Raw genomic sequence first — 17,161 nt, forward strand, 5'->3', positions numbered from 1 at the left:
AAAAAAAAAGAATCTACCTGGTATGTGCTTGTAGTTCTTGCTACTCAGAAGGCTGAGGTGAACCCAGGAGGTTGTGACACTGAACCCCAGCCTGGGTGATAGAGTGAGATCCTGACTCAAAAAAAAAAAAAATCTTAGAAGAAAATCTAGAAAACATTCTCTTGGACATTGACCTAGGCAATGAATTAATGACCAAGTCCTCACAAGGAAAGGCAGTGAAAACTTACATTGACAAGTGGGAATTTATCAAGTTAAAAAGATTCTGCACAGCAAAAGAAACCATCAACAGAGTAAAGGGACAACATATAGAATGAGAGAAAAAATTTGCAAACTGTTCATCCTACAAAGCCTTAATATCCAGAACCTGTAAGGAACTCAAATAAATTGACAGGGGAAAAAAACAAATAACTCCATTTAAAAAATGGGTAAAGAACTTGAACAGACACTTCTCAAAGGAAGACATACAAGTGACCAACAAACATATGAAAAAATACTCAACATTACTAACCATCAGAGAAATGCAAATCAAAACCACATGAGATACCATCTCATATCAGTCAGAATGGCTAATAATTAAATTTCCTTTTGAGGAAAAAAGGTAAGGTTCATACACTGTTGGTTGGAATGTAAGCTAGTCCAATCCCCTGTGGAAAGTGGTTTAGAGATTTCTCAAAGAATTAAAAGTAAACTTGCCACTAGACCCAGCAATTTCACTCCTGGGTATGTACCCAAAGGAGCATACATTGTTCTATAAAATAAAAAGGAAATCTGCACTTGCATGTTTATTGCAGCACTATCCACAATAGCAAAAACATGAAACCAACCTAGGTGTCCATCAGTAGTGTACCGGATAAAGAAAATGTAGTACATTTTCACCATGGAATACTACATGGCCATAAAAAAGAATGAAATGGTGTCATTGACAGCAACATGGATACAGCTGGAGGCCATCATTCTAAGGAAATTATTACAGAAACAGAAAACTGAGTACAATATGTACTAGCTAAACCCTGGGCATATATGGTCACAAAGATGGAAACAACAGACAGTGAGGACTACCAGAGGGGAGAGGGAAGGAGCAATAATAAAAAAAGAGCCGGGCTCGGTGGCTCAGCCTATAATCCCGCACCTTTGGGAGGCTGAGGTGAGTGGATTGCCTGAGCCCGCGGCTTCGAGACCCACCCGGGCAACTTGGCGAGACCTCATCTCTACAATAAATCAAAAATTAGCCAGGAAGGATCGCTGGAGCACCACCCGTCATGAACCATGCTCATCACCTCACCATCACGCAATATACCTATGTAACAAAACTGCACATATACCCCCTGAATCTAAAATAAGATTAAATTAAAAAATAAAAGAATAAATGTAAAAGGTAAAGCAGTACAGCTTCAAAAGGATTTTTTTAAAAAAATAAACTGGTCTGCAAAAGACTGTCAAATGAAACAATGAATCATATGCATCAGCAGACAACAAAGGCACAATCTTTTCATCCTTGCCTCCCCATGTGCATAGAGCATTCAAGATGCCTCATGAGCACAGAATTCCAGTAGACCCACAATGCATAATAGATTCAAATTAAGTACAATTCAAGTATGTTACCTCTGTGGCTGAGTAAGCAGAGGCTCTGCCGTACTTTCTGTTATCTTGGTGAGGACACAGAAACACGGCAATGGCACTTTAAGACACACGGATAAACAAGGAACCCTATCATATCCTTGCTTACCTGTGTTATTTCCTGTATTAGCCAACTACGTATGCCAAAAATGATGGCATATAAGAAAAGATGGAGCCGGGCTCGGTGGCTCAGCCTGTAATCCCGCGCCTTTGGGAGGCTGAGGTGAGTGGATTGCCTGAGCCCGCGGGTTCGTGACCCGCGTGGGCAACTTGGCTAGACCTCATCTCTACAATACATCAAAATAAATTAGCCGGGCATGGTAGCGCGTGCCTGTAATTCTGACTACTCAGAAGGCTGAGGCGGAAGGATCGCCGGAGCCCAGCAGGTCGAGGCTGCGGTGGCCGGGAGCGGCCACTGCACTCCAGTCTGGGCAACAGAGTGAGACTCCAACTCAAAAAAAAAGAAAAGAAAAAGAAAAGATAGTAGGGCAACCCGTAGTTTCGTTTTGTTTTCTCTTTACTCACCACTGTCCTTCTTTAAATGTCTTTTAAAGTCCTTCTTTGTTCATCAGTGAGCCAAAGGTAGAAAATGTTGGTAGAATGTGCACATATAAAAGCAGGTGAGGGCTGGGCTTGGTGGCTCAGCCTACAATCCCAGCGCTTTGGCAGGCCGAAGTGAGTGGATTGCCTGAGCCCGCGGGTTCGAGATCCGCCCGGGCAACTTGGCGAGACCTCATCTCTACAATAATAATTTAAAAAAATCAGCCAGGCGTGGTAGCATGCGCCTGTAGTTCCGGCTACTCGGAAGGCTAAAGCAGAAGGATTGCCAGAGCCCAGTGGGTTGAGGCTGCAGTGACTGGGAGCATGCCACTGCACTCCAGTCTGGGCGATAGAGTGAGACTCCAACTCAAAAAAAAAAAAAAGCAGGTGAGTTACTTTTGTGTAGTGTTTTCACTGCTCTTGTAAGAATGAAATGCAAATGCATGTGCAACCTACAAAATATGAACTGTTAAATGCTCTTACATTTACATTTAAAACTGGTATTACACAATGTAAAAGTGAATGGTAATATATGAATGGTTTTATATATATATATATTTCTTTTGAGTTGGAGTCTTACTCCGTCGCCCAGGCTGAAGTGCAGTGGCACATTCACGGCCACCCCAGTGTCGACCTGCTGGGCTCCAGCGATCCTTCCGCCTCAGCCTTCCAAGTAGCCAGAACTACAGGCACATGCTATCATGCCCGGATAATTATTTATTTATTTATTTATTTATTTTGAGTTGGAGTCTCACTCTGTTGCCCAGACTGGAGTGCAGTGACCTCTCCCAGCCACCGCAGCCTCGACTACAGGCGCGCGCTACCACGCCCGGCTAGTTTTTGATTTATTGTAGAGATGAGGTCTTGCCCAGTTGCCCAGGCGGGTCTCGAACCTGCGGGCTCAGGCAATCCACTCACCTCAGCCTCCCAAAGGCGCAGGATTACAGGCTGAGCCACCGAGCCCAGCTTATTTATTTATTTATTGTAGAGATGAGGTCTCACCAAGTTGCCCAGGCTGGTCTCGAACCCGTGGACTCAGGTAATTCACTTGCCTCAGACTCCCAAAGTCCTGAGAGTACAGTCTGAGCCATGGAGCCAGGCTGGTAATATTTTAAGTTTGAATTTTTCTTTACTTAGAACGACAATCAATAGCAAATAAAGAATACCGTGACAAGTTGAGAGAGAAAGTCCATAGAAGAGAAAAAGCTTCATATTTAGTACCTTTAACTTTTTGAATACTGCATTTATTATTTTGCCCTGGATTCCATATATTATGTAGCCAGTCCTGGTCAGAAGATGTTTTGCCAGAAGAACCAACAGGACTTTGTGGCTCAACGAAAGAAATAATTTGGCAGCCGGATAGTATGTTTTAGGCTTCCATGACCACAGCAATGATACATCTGACAACAGCATTACTGGAGCCTCTGTAAGAAATAGCTCCATTTTACTGCATATATTTTTTTAATTGCAGTGAAATATATATAACATAACATTCACCACCTTTATCAATTGTTAAGTGTACAGTTAGGTAGTATTAAGTATTGTTGTGCAGCCAATCGCTAAAACATTTTCATCTTGCAAAATGGACAATCTATACCCATGAAAGAAAAACTGCCTATTTCCCTTTTTTTTTTTTTTGAGTTGGAGTCTCACTCTGCCGCCCAGACTGGAGTGCAGTGGCCGCTCCCGGCCACCGCAGCCTCGACCTGCTGGGCTCTGGCGATCCTTCCGCCTCAGTCTTCCAAGTAGCTGGAACTACAGGCAAGCACTACCACACCCGGCTAATTTTTTTTTTGATTTATTGTAGGGATGAGGTCTCGCCTGCCCAGGCGGGTCTCGAACCCACGGGCTCAGGCAATCCACTCACCTCAGCCTCCCAAAGGCGCGGGATGACAGGCTGAGCCACCGAGCCCGGCCTATTTCCCTTCTTCTCAGCCCCTGGCAACCACCATTCCACTTTCTTTTTTGTTTGTTTGTGTTTGTTTTTTGTTTTTTCACCATTCCGCTTTCTGTCTCTATGAGTTTAACTGCTCTACACAGCTCATATATGAAAACTCATACAGTATTTGTCCTTTTTTGACTGGCTTACTTTACTCAGCATAATGCCATCGAGGCTCACCCATCTCATAACGCTGTCCCTCTTTCCTAAGCCTGAACTATCCCATTGCATGCATATACCACATTTTGTTCATTCACTCATATGTCAATAGACAATTGGGTTGCTTCCACCTAAAGAGACTCACTTTTAATTGCAATCAAATTTGCCTCAATTACTTCTGACCTTCTATAAGGGCTTTAAGGTGATTTACAGAAACTCTAATAACAAAATGATAAGCAAAGGATTCAGGACAGATGGAGAATGTGGGTAAGAAAACAGTAAAGCCAGAGTCCATTGAAACCTTGGCTAAAAATTTTTCTAAAAAATATGTACCCGCAAAGTAGCTAGATAGACCTGAAACTATTGATAATCACCTTGGACTTTCCTAATTTTTTCATGTCATGGCACGTATAGAATCTAGTGAGGTTACTCTGTACCCAAGAAGGCTGGGACCAGACTATACCCCTGATTCTGAGGATTGCAGGAACTGGCATCTTAGGTCTCACTGTGACCTACTTCAAGCATACTGCATGGGGAGCTCTTGTAGCTTACCCCCTGGAGACCCTGTTTTGACAGGTTGCATATTTCAAATTGCCCGTAAATGACTCAAACTGTCATTCCTATCTCCAACACAAAAAACAAACAAACAAACAAACAAACAAACAAACAAACTTGTGGAGCAATAGAAAGCACCCAAGCTTTGGAGTGAGAAAGAGTATGGTTGTTTCTGTTTCTGTCACTTCTAGCTAAGTGCCTAGGTAGGTTACTTAATCTCTCCGAGCCTCCGTTTGCTTGTCTATTAAAAAAGACTAAAAATAGTTGCCTTATTGGAGTGCATGATAACTAGAGATAAGGCTTCTAAGCACCTAACACATGCCAGACACACAGCTGGAATCCCAAAATGCTCAGTATTAATAATAGTAATACATTTGGGAGGTTAAATTAGGAGGATTGCTTAAGGTCAGAAGTTTGAGACTAGCCAGGGCAACAAGTGAGACTCCCTCTCTTCAAAAATAACAATTTTTTGAAAATTAGCCGAGCGTGGTGGCATGCCTGTAGTTCTAGCTACTTGGGAGGCTGAGGTGGGAGGATCACTTGAACCCAAGAGGTCAAGGCTGCAGTGAGCCATGATCGCACCACTGTACTTCAACCTGGGTAAGAGAGCAAGACCTCGTCTCAAAAAAAAAAGAAAAATAATAATAAAAATACTATTCCAGAAACTGTTCTCCATACTGAAGCAGCTCAATAGGAACTTTTGGTTCCTATTTCTTTCATCCTTTCACTGATTCACTCATACAACAAATATTTATTGAGTAACCTATCTTGCGCCAAACATTACCAGTTTTCGGAGATAATCCTGGCAAAATGAAATGTAGTAGAGAACTTTTTTTTTTTTTTGAGTTGGAGTCTCACTCTGTTGCCCAAACTGGAGTGCAGTGGCACGCTCCTGGCCACCACAGCCTCGACCTGCTGGGCTCTGGCGATCTTTCTGCCTCAGCCTTCTAAGTAGCCAGAACTACAGGTGCGCGCTATTATGCCTGGCTAATTTTTGATTTATTGTAGAGATGAGGTCTCGCCAAGTTGCCCTGGTGGGTCTCGAACCCACAGGCTCAGGCAATCCACTCGCCTCAGCCTCCCAGAGTGCTAGGGTTACAGGTTGAGACACTGAGCCTGATCAGTAGAGAACTTCTAATCCAGATATTTGTGTTCTTACTCAGGCTGTGTCACAGTGTCTGTGTGACTCTGGGTGAATCACTTCAACTTCCTGGGTTATTGTATTAGTCAGCTTTCACCAGGTTTAGCTATAAAACAAGCAATCCTAGTATCTCAGGAACTCTAGAACACACATTTATTTTTTGCTCATATTTCATGAGGGATGAGTTTTGGCTACAGTTCTGCTTCACTCCAAAATCCACACTGAAGTTTTGCATACAGGATGCAGCCCTAGGGGAGCGCTGAAATGAGAGGGCCCTAGCCAAGGCACACAATTGCACTTCAAGTCTCTGCTGTGAAGCAAATGCCATATTCTGTAATCAAGTGGGCAGGGAACCATCATGAGACTGGGAAGAAACAAAAAATCATAAACAAACAAAGAACACAACCTATGACTGTCATCAGTTTACCTATTAATAAAATGAGGCTTTTGGGCTAGATTTCTCTATCCCTTTCCAACTCTGTATTCAGTAATTCTAAGATTGAATAGACAATAGAGAAATATCGTTGTTAATTATCATGGCCCAATTGAAGGAGCTGAGAGTCACACTGCCATACCCCCACATGAAACACAAAACGCTTTGCATAGACCCTATATTATTTGTTTAGCCCAATTACTCTTTTGCAGAGAAACATAAATATAAAAGCAATTATACCAAACCTGCCTCTGAAACTGTTTTTCCACTTCGATCCCTTAGGTCTTTATGAACGTCACTATAACTATCATAGCTTTCGAAGACAACAGGTGTGTCCCAAAAGCTGCATAAGCTCTGAATTTACCTAAGTAAAATAATATTAACATCGAATTGCAGCTTGAATTGTCACTTAAGAAGCAACTCTAAAGTTAATCTTTTAATGAGGTATAAAAATGTTTTTAACATTTAACCTTCCAAAATCAATTGCTTACACATATAGGTTTTAATTTACTGTCAATCTGAGAGAAGGGCTGGGATGAGATAATCCTCCTCAAATAAGACCACAAACCTTATCAAATTCTGTGGTGTGGGCCTTGCATCAGCCTTCCCAATGTAACTTCTAAACATTCAAGTTCCTACAGGCTCATTCATGACCAGTCTCATGTACTTTGTACTAAACTACAAGGAAAAAAAATGATTTCCATTATACGGTTACAAATGTCTATACATATGGAGGACCCGCCATGTGGTGAGCATTGTGCTGTGGCTTTACATGTGTGGTCTTTACTCTCACCACATCTCTGTCAAGTGACAATTACCCCAATTTTCCAGATGAAGAAACCAGAGTTCCTAAGAGGGTCAATAACTTGCCTAAATACCAAATGGAGGATATTTTAAACCAAGGCTACTGTGACTCAAAAGTCTTGACTCCACCTCATCCTATGGAAGAAGAAAACCCGAAAAGTTATTTTCCTATCTTTCTCTGCCAGGAACATGGAAAGCTATGGAGCTCCTTCTCTTCTTTAGATTTCAGTCATCACTATTTTCCTCTCTGGAAGATGAGAGCCATTATATTCCTATATAAAAATATATATGAAACAGCACCTCCCTGTTAAGAGAACAGCCTTCTCTTAAGTTTCTCTTAGAGTTCTCCTTGGCATTACTCTTATTTGACTCCATAAGGGCTGCTGGCTACATGCTCAGTGGGTAGGAATGAGAGCCCCAGACCTCAGTCCTGAGTGCTGGACTATGCTGAGGATTATACAGTCTCCTTGAGGTGGAAATGAACTGAGAGCACTACAGAAGAAAATAGCTTTTCCTTCTGGCTAATAGATGAGAAGAGTCACCCCATCACATCAAAGGTACTCATGTTCATCCGCCTACAATGGGGCTGCGGCCATCCATCTGCAGTGTCACCAACTCCGCAGCCCAGCCAGCCACATCTGGAAAAGTTAAGTGAGTTGCAGAGTTAACACGTGTTAGGAATGTTCTCAGCACAGCATACTGACAACAGGCTAACACGGCTTTTCCCCCATTTGCATCAAACCTAGTAAGTTATTTGAAAGCTAAAGCTTCAAGGTTCGAACGTCAAGATTTGTAAAGCTTCAAGGTATGTAGGTACTACAGCCAAAAGCAATTCATTGAAAAGTAAGACATGACAGGCCCGTAAGGCTCAATGTGATCTATAAGAAGGGCGATCAGTTCTGGGGAAACCAGGAAGGGATCCATGAGGAACCAGCGTGTGTACCCTAAGGAGACAAAAGCTTTAGGTACCTCTTTCAATCAGAGCCTAACACACCACTCAACTCTTTGCCTCGCGTGCCAGAGTCTGAAACCCTTTTGGAGAACTGAGCATGACCTAAAGAGCTATCAGTAGCTTCTCTCACCACCCTGGATAGTTGCAGTTTTCGATAACTAAATTCCCAACAAGCTCCTCAAATCAGAAGCCATATCTTAAGGCTCTATTTATTTGTTTGTGTAGCTTTAACAGTCTTGAGCATGGTGCCACATGGAAGACACTGCATAGCAAACTCCTCTTGTTCTAATTTGTCACAAGATATGACGACCTGGTATAAGGACAATAGAAATAGACAATCCCGAGGTAGCTCCAGTCTTTTTCTTCTACAAACTCCTCAGCGAAAGAAAACATTCTCTTTTATTCTAAAGCCCTCTAAAATGTCGTTCTTACTATTCATCCATAGATGTTTTCTACTGGAAAACTGAATTTAAAAACAAAACAAAACATTTTCTCTATGAAACCCCAAAGTCCACAGCACCCCCTTCTCATATAGCCTCATAGGAAGTTTGAGAAAAGGAGGTAAGCAGCTGTGGAAGGGAGTTAGCAAAAGTAATTCCTTTGCCTTTCTACAAAAGTTTCTGACTACAGAGGTAGCTCCTTGGTGCATTTAGCTCCTAGACATGTTCCTCTTAGATGCTTGCTCCGTCTGAGTTCCACATGCTGTTTCCTGCTCCATGTTTCTCTTTAGGAAGGAGTCATTTGGAGAACCTTTGCCATGGTCCATCTCATCCTCCACAGGGAAGTGGTAGGGCAGGGGACTTGTCAGAGGTTAAAGCTCAACGTTGGGATGGGCTGTTCACTCCAATTCAAGAAAAGAAGGTAAAAAGCCCAGTAAGCGGACTTTCTCTTTTTCACACAGGGACTGAGAAGATTCTCTTTAAGAAAACTCAATGTGATCGACTTTCTTTTTCTAGAGAATTATGGGTAAACATAGCTACTTAATGGGGAAGAATGATCGAACAAAGGCTCAGGACAGCCCGCATAACTGGTAAGTGGCAGAGCCAGGATTCAAATCCAGGTCCCCTCATCCAGTTCACCAGCCGTTCCGCACCATTCTGTGTGCCCAGTGGGCTGTGCGTGGCTCCCTGAGGCCATCTTGGGGGGGGGGGGGCCAAGATAGATGAGGCTTTCAGGTTTTGGCCTTTAGTCTGAAAAAAGTGTTGACTGAAACTGTACAACAGAGCGGGTGCAGGCGGCTGGGGGCCACGAAGCCACCAATAAAAAAGAATGTCCTGAAATAAAGTGTTCACGGGGGAAAACCCCGAGCCCGCCCGTCCTGCCTCCCACAGGCGCCCAGGGTGCGGGCCGGCCGTGAGCCCCCTAGCGAGGGCAGGCGGAGGCCGCGGCTGCCCCCGGCCGTCCCTGCCCGGCGCGTATCACTAAGGCTGAAGGAAAAAGACAAAACTCAGTCTAGGCGGGCAGGGATGGGGCGACCGCTAGGCCCGCCTGGCGTTCTCGGTGTCGCTGCTTCCGGTTTCTTCCGCCCCCTGGGGCGAGCGCGCGTCTTCCGGTTTCCGCTGGCCACTTCCGGGCCGGAGCTCCGCCGTGTCCCGGGGTTCGAAGCAGACGATCATGCAGGTCATGTGGTCACACCCTGGGCCGTCCCCGGAAGTGTCGGGCTCCAGGCACTGGTCCAGCGGCCTCTTCCACCATCGACGACGGTGGTCGGAGCTCCCCATTCTCATCGCTCCGGCCAATCTTTGACTGAATGAAGCCTACACCTTCCTGGCGGCTCATCCCATGCCAGCTGCCATCACAGGCAAGGACCGGAACTCGTGGTCGTCGGGGAGAGTCAGCACCTTGACGTCGGGAAGGGCTGAAATCGGCTGTTCCTCGGTGGGGAGTGCTTGTTTGTCTTGTAGACGCTTCTCCATGCTTTGGAGAGGCCGAGGCCCCCGTTGGCACGCCCATCCACGGTGACCTTGCCACCCGCGTTCTTGATGCGGGCTAGCTTCACCTCATCCTCTGGCTTGTGGTCATAGGACATATCCAAAGCGCTGCCAGTCTCAGATACCACACAGCCAGGCTCCCGCGTTGGCTGCAATCAACTGTTTCCCTGGAATGAGCCGCCACCACCGCTGTTGGGCCACTGTTGAGCACAACAGCAGACAACAGGAGGCTTCCTCTTTGCCTTCCATCCCAGGCACCATCTCTTCTTCTTCTTCTTCTCCTTCATCGTCCTTTTCAGCCTCCTGGGGTCATCTTCATATTCCTCACACTCTGCCTCCTCACGGCTGAGGCCAGCCTCTTCCTCACTGCATTTCTCACTGTCTTCCTCTTCCTCCTCTGCCTCAACTGACTCATCCTCACTGTCCTCAGAGAACTTGGACTTAGCAACTCAAGGCAGCTTGTCGGAGGCTGAAGAGCAGGAAGGCCCACCCTCACCAGTGGGCATGCCAGGCTCACCACGTTGGCCTCCCTCAGTCCCACGTTCTGAGTTGGAGGAGAGGTCCGTGTGGGCCTTGGCTTTGGGGTCATTTTCCTGCGAAGGAGTTTCCCTGGATGGGTCCTCAGGTCCTGCCTCCCCATTGAGGCCCTGGGACCCTGGCTCCTCCCCGGTCCCAGTTCCAGATCTGCAGGGGGGAGGGCCCTTGTGACAGATCTGCCCGGAGCGCGTCAGCAGCTCTTTAATCGTCATGGTAGCCTCTTGTGCAGCAATGCAGCCTCCTTGTTGTTCACATCATCTTTGTCAGCTACTTTTGCTTTTTCATCTTCATCCTCAGTGGGTCACCCTGCAATCTGTGCCAGCTCTTTAATGACTTCCTCAGTGGTCAGTTTGGCATCAATAGCCAGGAAGGCATCTTCTAAAGCCTTCAGTAGCTTGCCTTCCTTGTAGGCCTTCTGGTCTTTGAGGATATCGGGAAGGGACTTGGCACAGTACAAGGCAACTTCCTCCTCTCCATGTCCATCGTAGACAGCTCCCCTTTGTAAACCTATTTTTATATTTAATCGAAGGATATGATTCTATTTGAAGAAAGGGTTTCACCGTGAATGAAAGGTTGCCTTGTCTATACCACATGACCTCAAATTTTAGTAAGATTCTACTCTGATAAAATCTGGAAGCCAGTTTCAGGTTGGTCTGTGCATGCTAACATCCCTACTAGAGACCCGGTCTGGTTCTTTTTATCCAGAAAGCCATATTGTAATAGAAAGCATTTACATTTGGGTCATCGGCTCAAACACATGCTCCTGGCCTCCTGAATGACTAAAGAAGTTCTGATTCATCATGTCACTATTTCTTTTATTTTTTTCCTCATCAAACTCAGAGAGATAGACACCCCTCCCCCCATGTCACTATTTCTGATAAACACTGCTGAGATTTTAATATTTATTCTCTGTAAGAATAACGGAATGGTTCTGAGTGTGGCTCTGATTAGAAAGTCTGTGTTGCAGCTAGTGCTACCATTTACTATGTCACCCTGGGCAACCTAAAAAACTAAGCAACAAAACAGAATAATACTAAAAAGTGTTTTTTGCCACATAAAACTGAAGATGAAGGGAGCTAATATATTTAAAGCACACAGTAAGTGCTCAATAAGTATTTGCTGTTATTATTATTGTTGGTAATATTATTTGAGGAACCCACGCAGAGGCCCTGTCTGGCATTGAGCTCTGAAGAGAACAAATGGGCTAAAGTTTCATAATCCAAAATCTGTAAATCCTTGGCTTGGACCAGTAAGTTGTTGCTGTGTTAGGTAATGGTGTTTAGGACAGAGCTATACCCACAGTAAAGTTGGTGGACTTGGCATGTGAGGAATTCACCTCTGGAAAGGAGGAGGCTGGCCAGCAGCTCCCACTTTCCCAAAGAAGTGGTGGAGTGAACAAAGAGAGTGGGAAATGCTGTTCTCTCACCATCCGGCAACTGCAGTCTTTGGATCTGTTCTAGTTGGCTCAGCTAAAACCCACACTTCCAATTTTCACACTCTCTGTAAACGTTTAATTCGAAAGGCTTTCCTATTTAATATCAAACAAGTGAGAAAAAAATCTCATCAGCTCATCAGTACCGTGCCAGACTTCACTGGGATATGGCGGCAACTGGAACTCAGCTGCGCAGAGGCCTCAGTAGGATTGCTCAAATGGCTGAATGGAGAGCAATCCATCAGCCGACTGAAATCTCACATGCCATTTGGTTTAAATATTAAAGTTCCTTTGAGGTTAAGTAAGTATTAGAACCAGAAGGACAGCAGGATTACAATCTGTTAGCCTGGGCTCCACATGCTGCAAATATACTTCTTTTCAGCAAGAGGGGTCACTGCCAGCCCCAAATCTCCCCAACTCCACTTACCAATCGGGGCTGGTCTTCCAAGTTCCCACCAACCTGCACCCAGGGCGGCTCAGCCCACAGTTGAGACTGACAGGCTGCCTGGTAGAAATAGAATGTGAGCCACACATGGGAGGTCTACGTCCTTTTAAATTTACTAGTAGTCACGTTTTAAAAAAATAAAAAGGAACAGGTGAAATGAATGTTACTAATATATTTTGTTTCATCCAATATATTCAAGACAATATCATTTAGTGATACCAGCATGAAAGTTAATCATGAGATATGTCACGTCTTTGTACTAAGTCTTGGCATTCTGGCGTGCATTTTGTACTTCCAGCACACCTCAGTTGGGAACAGCCACCTTCCAAGTATTCAAGAGCTACTGTATTGGACAGGGCAGGTCTAGGCTGTAGACCAGATTAATTCCACACACTGCACTACACCCGGAGCAGCAGGCCAGTGGTGAAAACACCCAGCAGAGTCTGAGGATGGGTCTCGGGAGGCTGAGAAGGATTGAGAGGACCCTGTGAAACAGAATCTGTCACCACAGTTCCTTTTGAAGTGCATTTGTTTGCAATAACTTTTATAAACATCATCGCCTCTCTCCCCTCTGTTTCACAGTTCGGGGACCCAATTTATCTCTGACGGAGAAGAGTATTATTTTCTCAGCTGCAAATCATGTTAATTGGGCAGTGGATAGATAGGAATGTGGAGTAAACACCCCTAATACCTTTAATGCTTTTGATGACTTTTCCAGCCCCATATTGCAGATACTGTATCAAAAAGGGAGAGCAGCTCCCTCTTCCTGCCGAGGACGACAAGACCTTGCATCACGCAAGGAGGTGTTGGGGGCATGGACGCATTCTGAAGTGAATGCATTTCAAAGTTCTGATCTCTTGTTCTTTGCCTTTTTTAAAAAATTTGACTCCCAGATAACTTGGATCATTTGGCCAAAGTGCAAAAAGGCAAGTTATCAGGAGTCTTCCAAGGCAAGATAAGGTTGGGAGGTTGTTGGCACCTGGTTAAAGCACAGATTTCTTTTCAGGGGAGTCACTGTGCCTGTTGTGTTTCCTTCTGTAACACTGCCAGCCTTTCAGCTCTCAGGTCACTAACCTAACCAACTCCAAGGGATTCTGAGAGGTCTGTCTTTTCTAAAGTGGGAGAATGGAGATGTGAAGAGGAAGGGAGGCAACATGGCAGAAGGCCAACTTGATCTCAGGCAGATCAATTTTAGGAACAACCTATGTCAGCTGAAGAGCTGAATTTGGTTTCCACAAAACGATCCTGTCTGTGCTCACTGGAACATCTTCCTCGAACCCAGGGACAGGTGTAACATAGTTTGACACCTGCTGGCTTAGAGCATACCAAAACTTCACTAGAGTTCTAAAATGCTTTTCTTCAGAGGCCTCAGTATGACCCTGTTCCTCTTTCTGAGATCCAGGCCCTCATTCCACTTCCAGAAAGTTCTTCTCAACAGGACAATAAAGCAATGTGACACTCAGAACCCCAAGACTGCAGGACTCAAACTCCAGGGCAATGCCCAATCACAACTTCAGAAGAACACAGCTGTCGTAGGCTGAATCTAAGAGCTCCTAGAAAAAAAACAGATTTCTTTATTCCTAATTTACCTTCATTACTATTCACCCTCTTCTGTCCTCTGCTGCCCACAAATACTTAAAAGTAGTGATGGTCAAAGTCGCCCAGGGAGTTGGTTAAAATACAGAGTCCTGGGCCTACCACTCACAGATATTCTTTATTTTTATTTTTGAGTCAGAGTCTCATTCTGTTGCCCAGGCCAGAGTGCAGGGGCATGACCATGGCTCATTGCAGCCTCTATTATCTGGGTTCAGGTGATCCTTCCACTTCAGCCTCCTGAGTAGCTAAGATTACAGGTACATGCCACCATGCCTGGCTAATACTTCTGATTTTTTTTGTAGAGATGAGGTCTCACCAAGTTGCCCAGGCTGGTCTTGAACCCCTGGGCTCCAGCAATCCTCCCATCTTGGCTTCTCAGACTGCTGGGATTACAAGTGTGAGCCACCATGCCTGGCCTCCACTCACAGATGTTCTGATCGTGTAGATCTAGGAGCATGACTTCGGAATCTGCACTTACAGGACTCCAGGTTCTTTTTATGTCAGTTGTCTACAGATCACACCCTCAGAAGACCTGCACCATGTCTGCTGGAGCAGTGCATTTTCAATGGCAATAGTGTGATGCCAGTATCGGTGTGTAATTTCTTTTCTGTACATTTAGAAGGTAGTATTATTATTTCAGGGCTGTGTTCTATTTAGGAAAATGCATTTATGCATCTTTCTAATCCCCAATAGACAACAAAAATACTTTTCAAAAAAATTTCAAAAGTTTCAAAGACCACCATACAGGGCAGCCAGATTTTTTTCTGAGTCTACTCTTTTTTTTTTTTTGAGTTGGAGTCTCACTCTGTCGCCCAGACTGGAGTGCAGTGGCCGTTCCTGGCCACCGCAGCCTCAACCTGCTGGGCTCCGGCGATCCTTCCTCCTCAACCTTCCGAGTAGCCGGAATTACAGGCGCGTGCTACCACGCCCAGCTAATTTTTTGATTTATTGTAGAGATGAGGTCTCGCCTGCCCAGGCGGGTCTCGAACCCACGGGCTCAGGCAATCCACTCACCTCAGCCTCCCAAAGGCACGGGATTACAGGCTGAGCCACCGAGCCCGGTGTCAGACTTTTTTCTGGATGAGCAGAGTAAGGTACCAACTCATTTCACTGCCCCTTCTGGGAAAGTGTCAAAGAGACTGCTGTCCTCAATGGCCTTCTTCTAGGAGTTTCTTGTGTTTTATACCATGTGACCCTGCTATCCTGGCCATTGTTAACGGGACTAAAGATGGCTGCAACCTATGGGCAATCAGCCAACAGGAGTGCTCCACACTAGAGAATGTCTGACATGTCTTTCCTCTGGAAGTTTTGGTGTGCCACAGAGAGAGGTCTGCTAAGTAGAGGCAGGCAGAGAAAAGCACACATAGATAGCATCATCGCACGGTGGGACATCGAGTCAGTGATTGCAGTAACTAGTGAAATCTGGCAATAGCTGTCATATTGTAGTGGTTTAAAAGCTAACTTATTCCTTTCAAGCATTAAGCATCTACTATGTGGCAGACAAGATGCTATGTTTTAACAATATTATATTTCATTTAATTCATATAAAGACTTTATGGATCTGTGATATACATTAATATTCCCATTTTACAGATGAGGAAACTGAGCCTTGACAAGCTCAACAACTTTCCTAAAGCCGGCAAGTGTCACTGCTGAATTAAACACAGTTAATTCAGAGTTAATTTGTTTCAGAGTTCATACATATATTGAGGACAAGGCTGGCTACATAATTTGAAGAACCCAGGGCAAGATGAAAATCTGGAACCCAGCTGGGCTCGATGGCTTAGCCTGTAATCCCGCACCTTTGGGAGGCTGAGGTGAGTAGGTTGCCTGAGCCCGCGGGTTCGAGACCCACCTGGGCAGCGAGACCTCATCTCTACAATAAATCAAAAAATCAGCCGGGCGTGGTAGCACATGCCTGTAATTCCGGCTACTCGGAAGGCTGAGGTGGAAGGATCACTGGAGCCCAGCAGGTTGAGGTTGCGGTGGCCGGGAGCGGCCATTGCACTCCAGTCTGGGCAACAGAGTGAGACTCCAACTCAAAAAAAAAAAAAGAAAATATGGGTTCAAGAAGCAAGGAAAAATGACATCAACATAAAGCTTTTTGTTTTCTTCCAAGGCCTTTATCTTGCCTAGCCATATTATTTCTATTTTCTAGTCAATGTCATTCTAAATAAAGAAAAAATTAAAATTAGAATTTAGAATTACTAGTATGATTTTTACCATTCACCTCTATATTACACAGGGCCAGGTTTAAATGCCAGTTGTAGTTCACATATAGAATCATCCAAATTACACAATTGATATTTTGTAGCTCATACATACATTTGTATTTTGCACAAAACTCACTCGTCTGTTTTTATTTTACACCTTAATACATGCTCATCCCACCAACACCCTCTACTTTGGGCTACAAATGAGTAAGGAAGGACTGAAAAGAACTGGAACTATGGTCACTCTATCTTCCCCTTACTTTGATGGCATTATTTTCAGTGTCAGAGGTTGGCTAATACAAGAATGTTATACAGGTAAGAAAGGATATTACAGACTTCCTTGATTGTCGGTGTTTCCTAGAATGCCATTGCCTTCTTTCTGCAGTTGAAGCAAATTCAGGTTTGGATGGAAAGCATGGCCTCTGGGGGTTGGTTGTCAGTGCCCCCTCACTAGTCATAGATGCAACACACCTATTCTGTCCCTTGGTTTGAGTCTTGCTGAATTCTTGGGTCTCGTAAGTCCCCTGGAATTCCATGCCCATGCAACACCAGAAATCTTCCATAGGAACATGCAGACAAAGACATGCATGTTGCACTATCTCCTCTACTCACACGAAGGTTCCATTGTCCCATGGACTTCACTTATAAGACATAAGTTCAATAATAAAATTATTACGAACTCCAGGACAGGGACAGCAGAGCATCAAACCAAGCCAGGACCCTTCTGAGCACAGGACGCTGTGTGAATGTTCTAGGTTGCACATCTGGGAAGCTGCAACTGAATGAGGGAATGATTAGTAGAGAAGGTTTTGTCACCTAGCCGTTGTCAGATGATGTAAAGTACTACTGCCTCTTGAGATATGCTGT

At 44.7% G+C, this 17,161-nt stretch overlaps 1 pseudogene; it reads right to left on the bottom strand.

Annotated features, from left to right (window-relative positions):
* Nucleotides 1-9,618: 9,618 nt before the first annotated feature.
* Nucleotides 9,619-13,301, bottom strand: LOC103258131 (annotated as a pseudogene).
* Nucleotides 13,302-17,161: the final 3,860 nt, after the last annotated feature.

Source organism: Carlito syrichta, unplaced genomic scaffold (assembly GCF_000164805.1).
Source record: "Carlito syrichta isolate Samal-C Ts95f unplaced genomic scaffold, Tarsius_syrichta-2.0.1 Scaffold301969, whole genome shotgun sequence".
In the NCBI taxonomy this organism is placed as follows: Eukaryota; Metazoa; Chordata; class Mammalia; order Primates; family Tarsiidae; genus Carlito; species Carlito syrichta.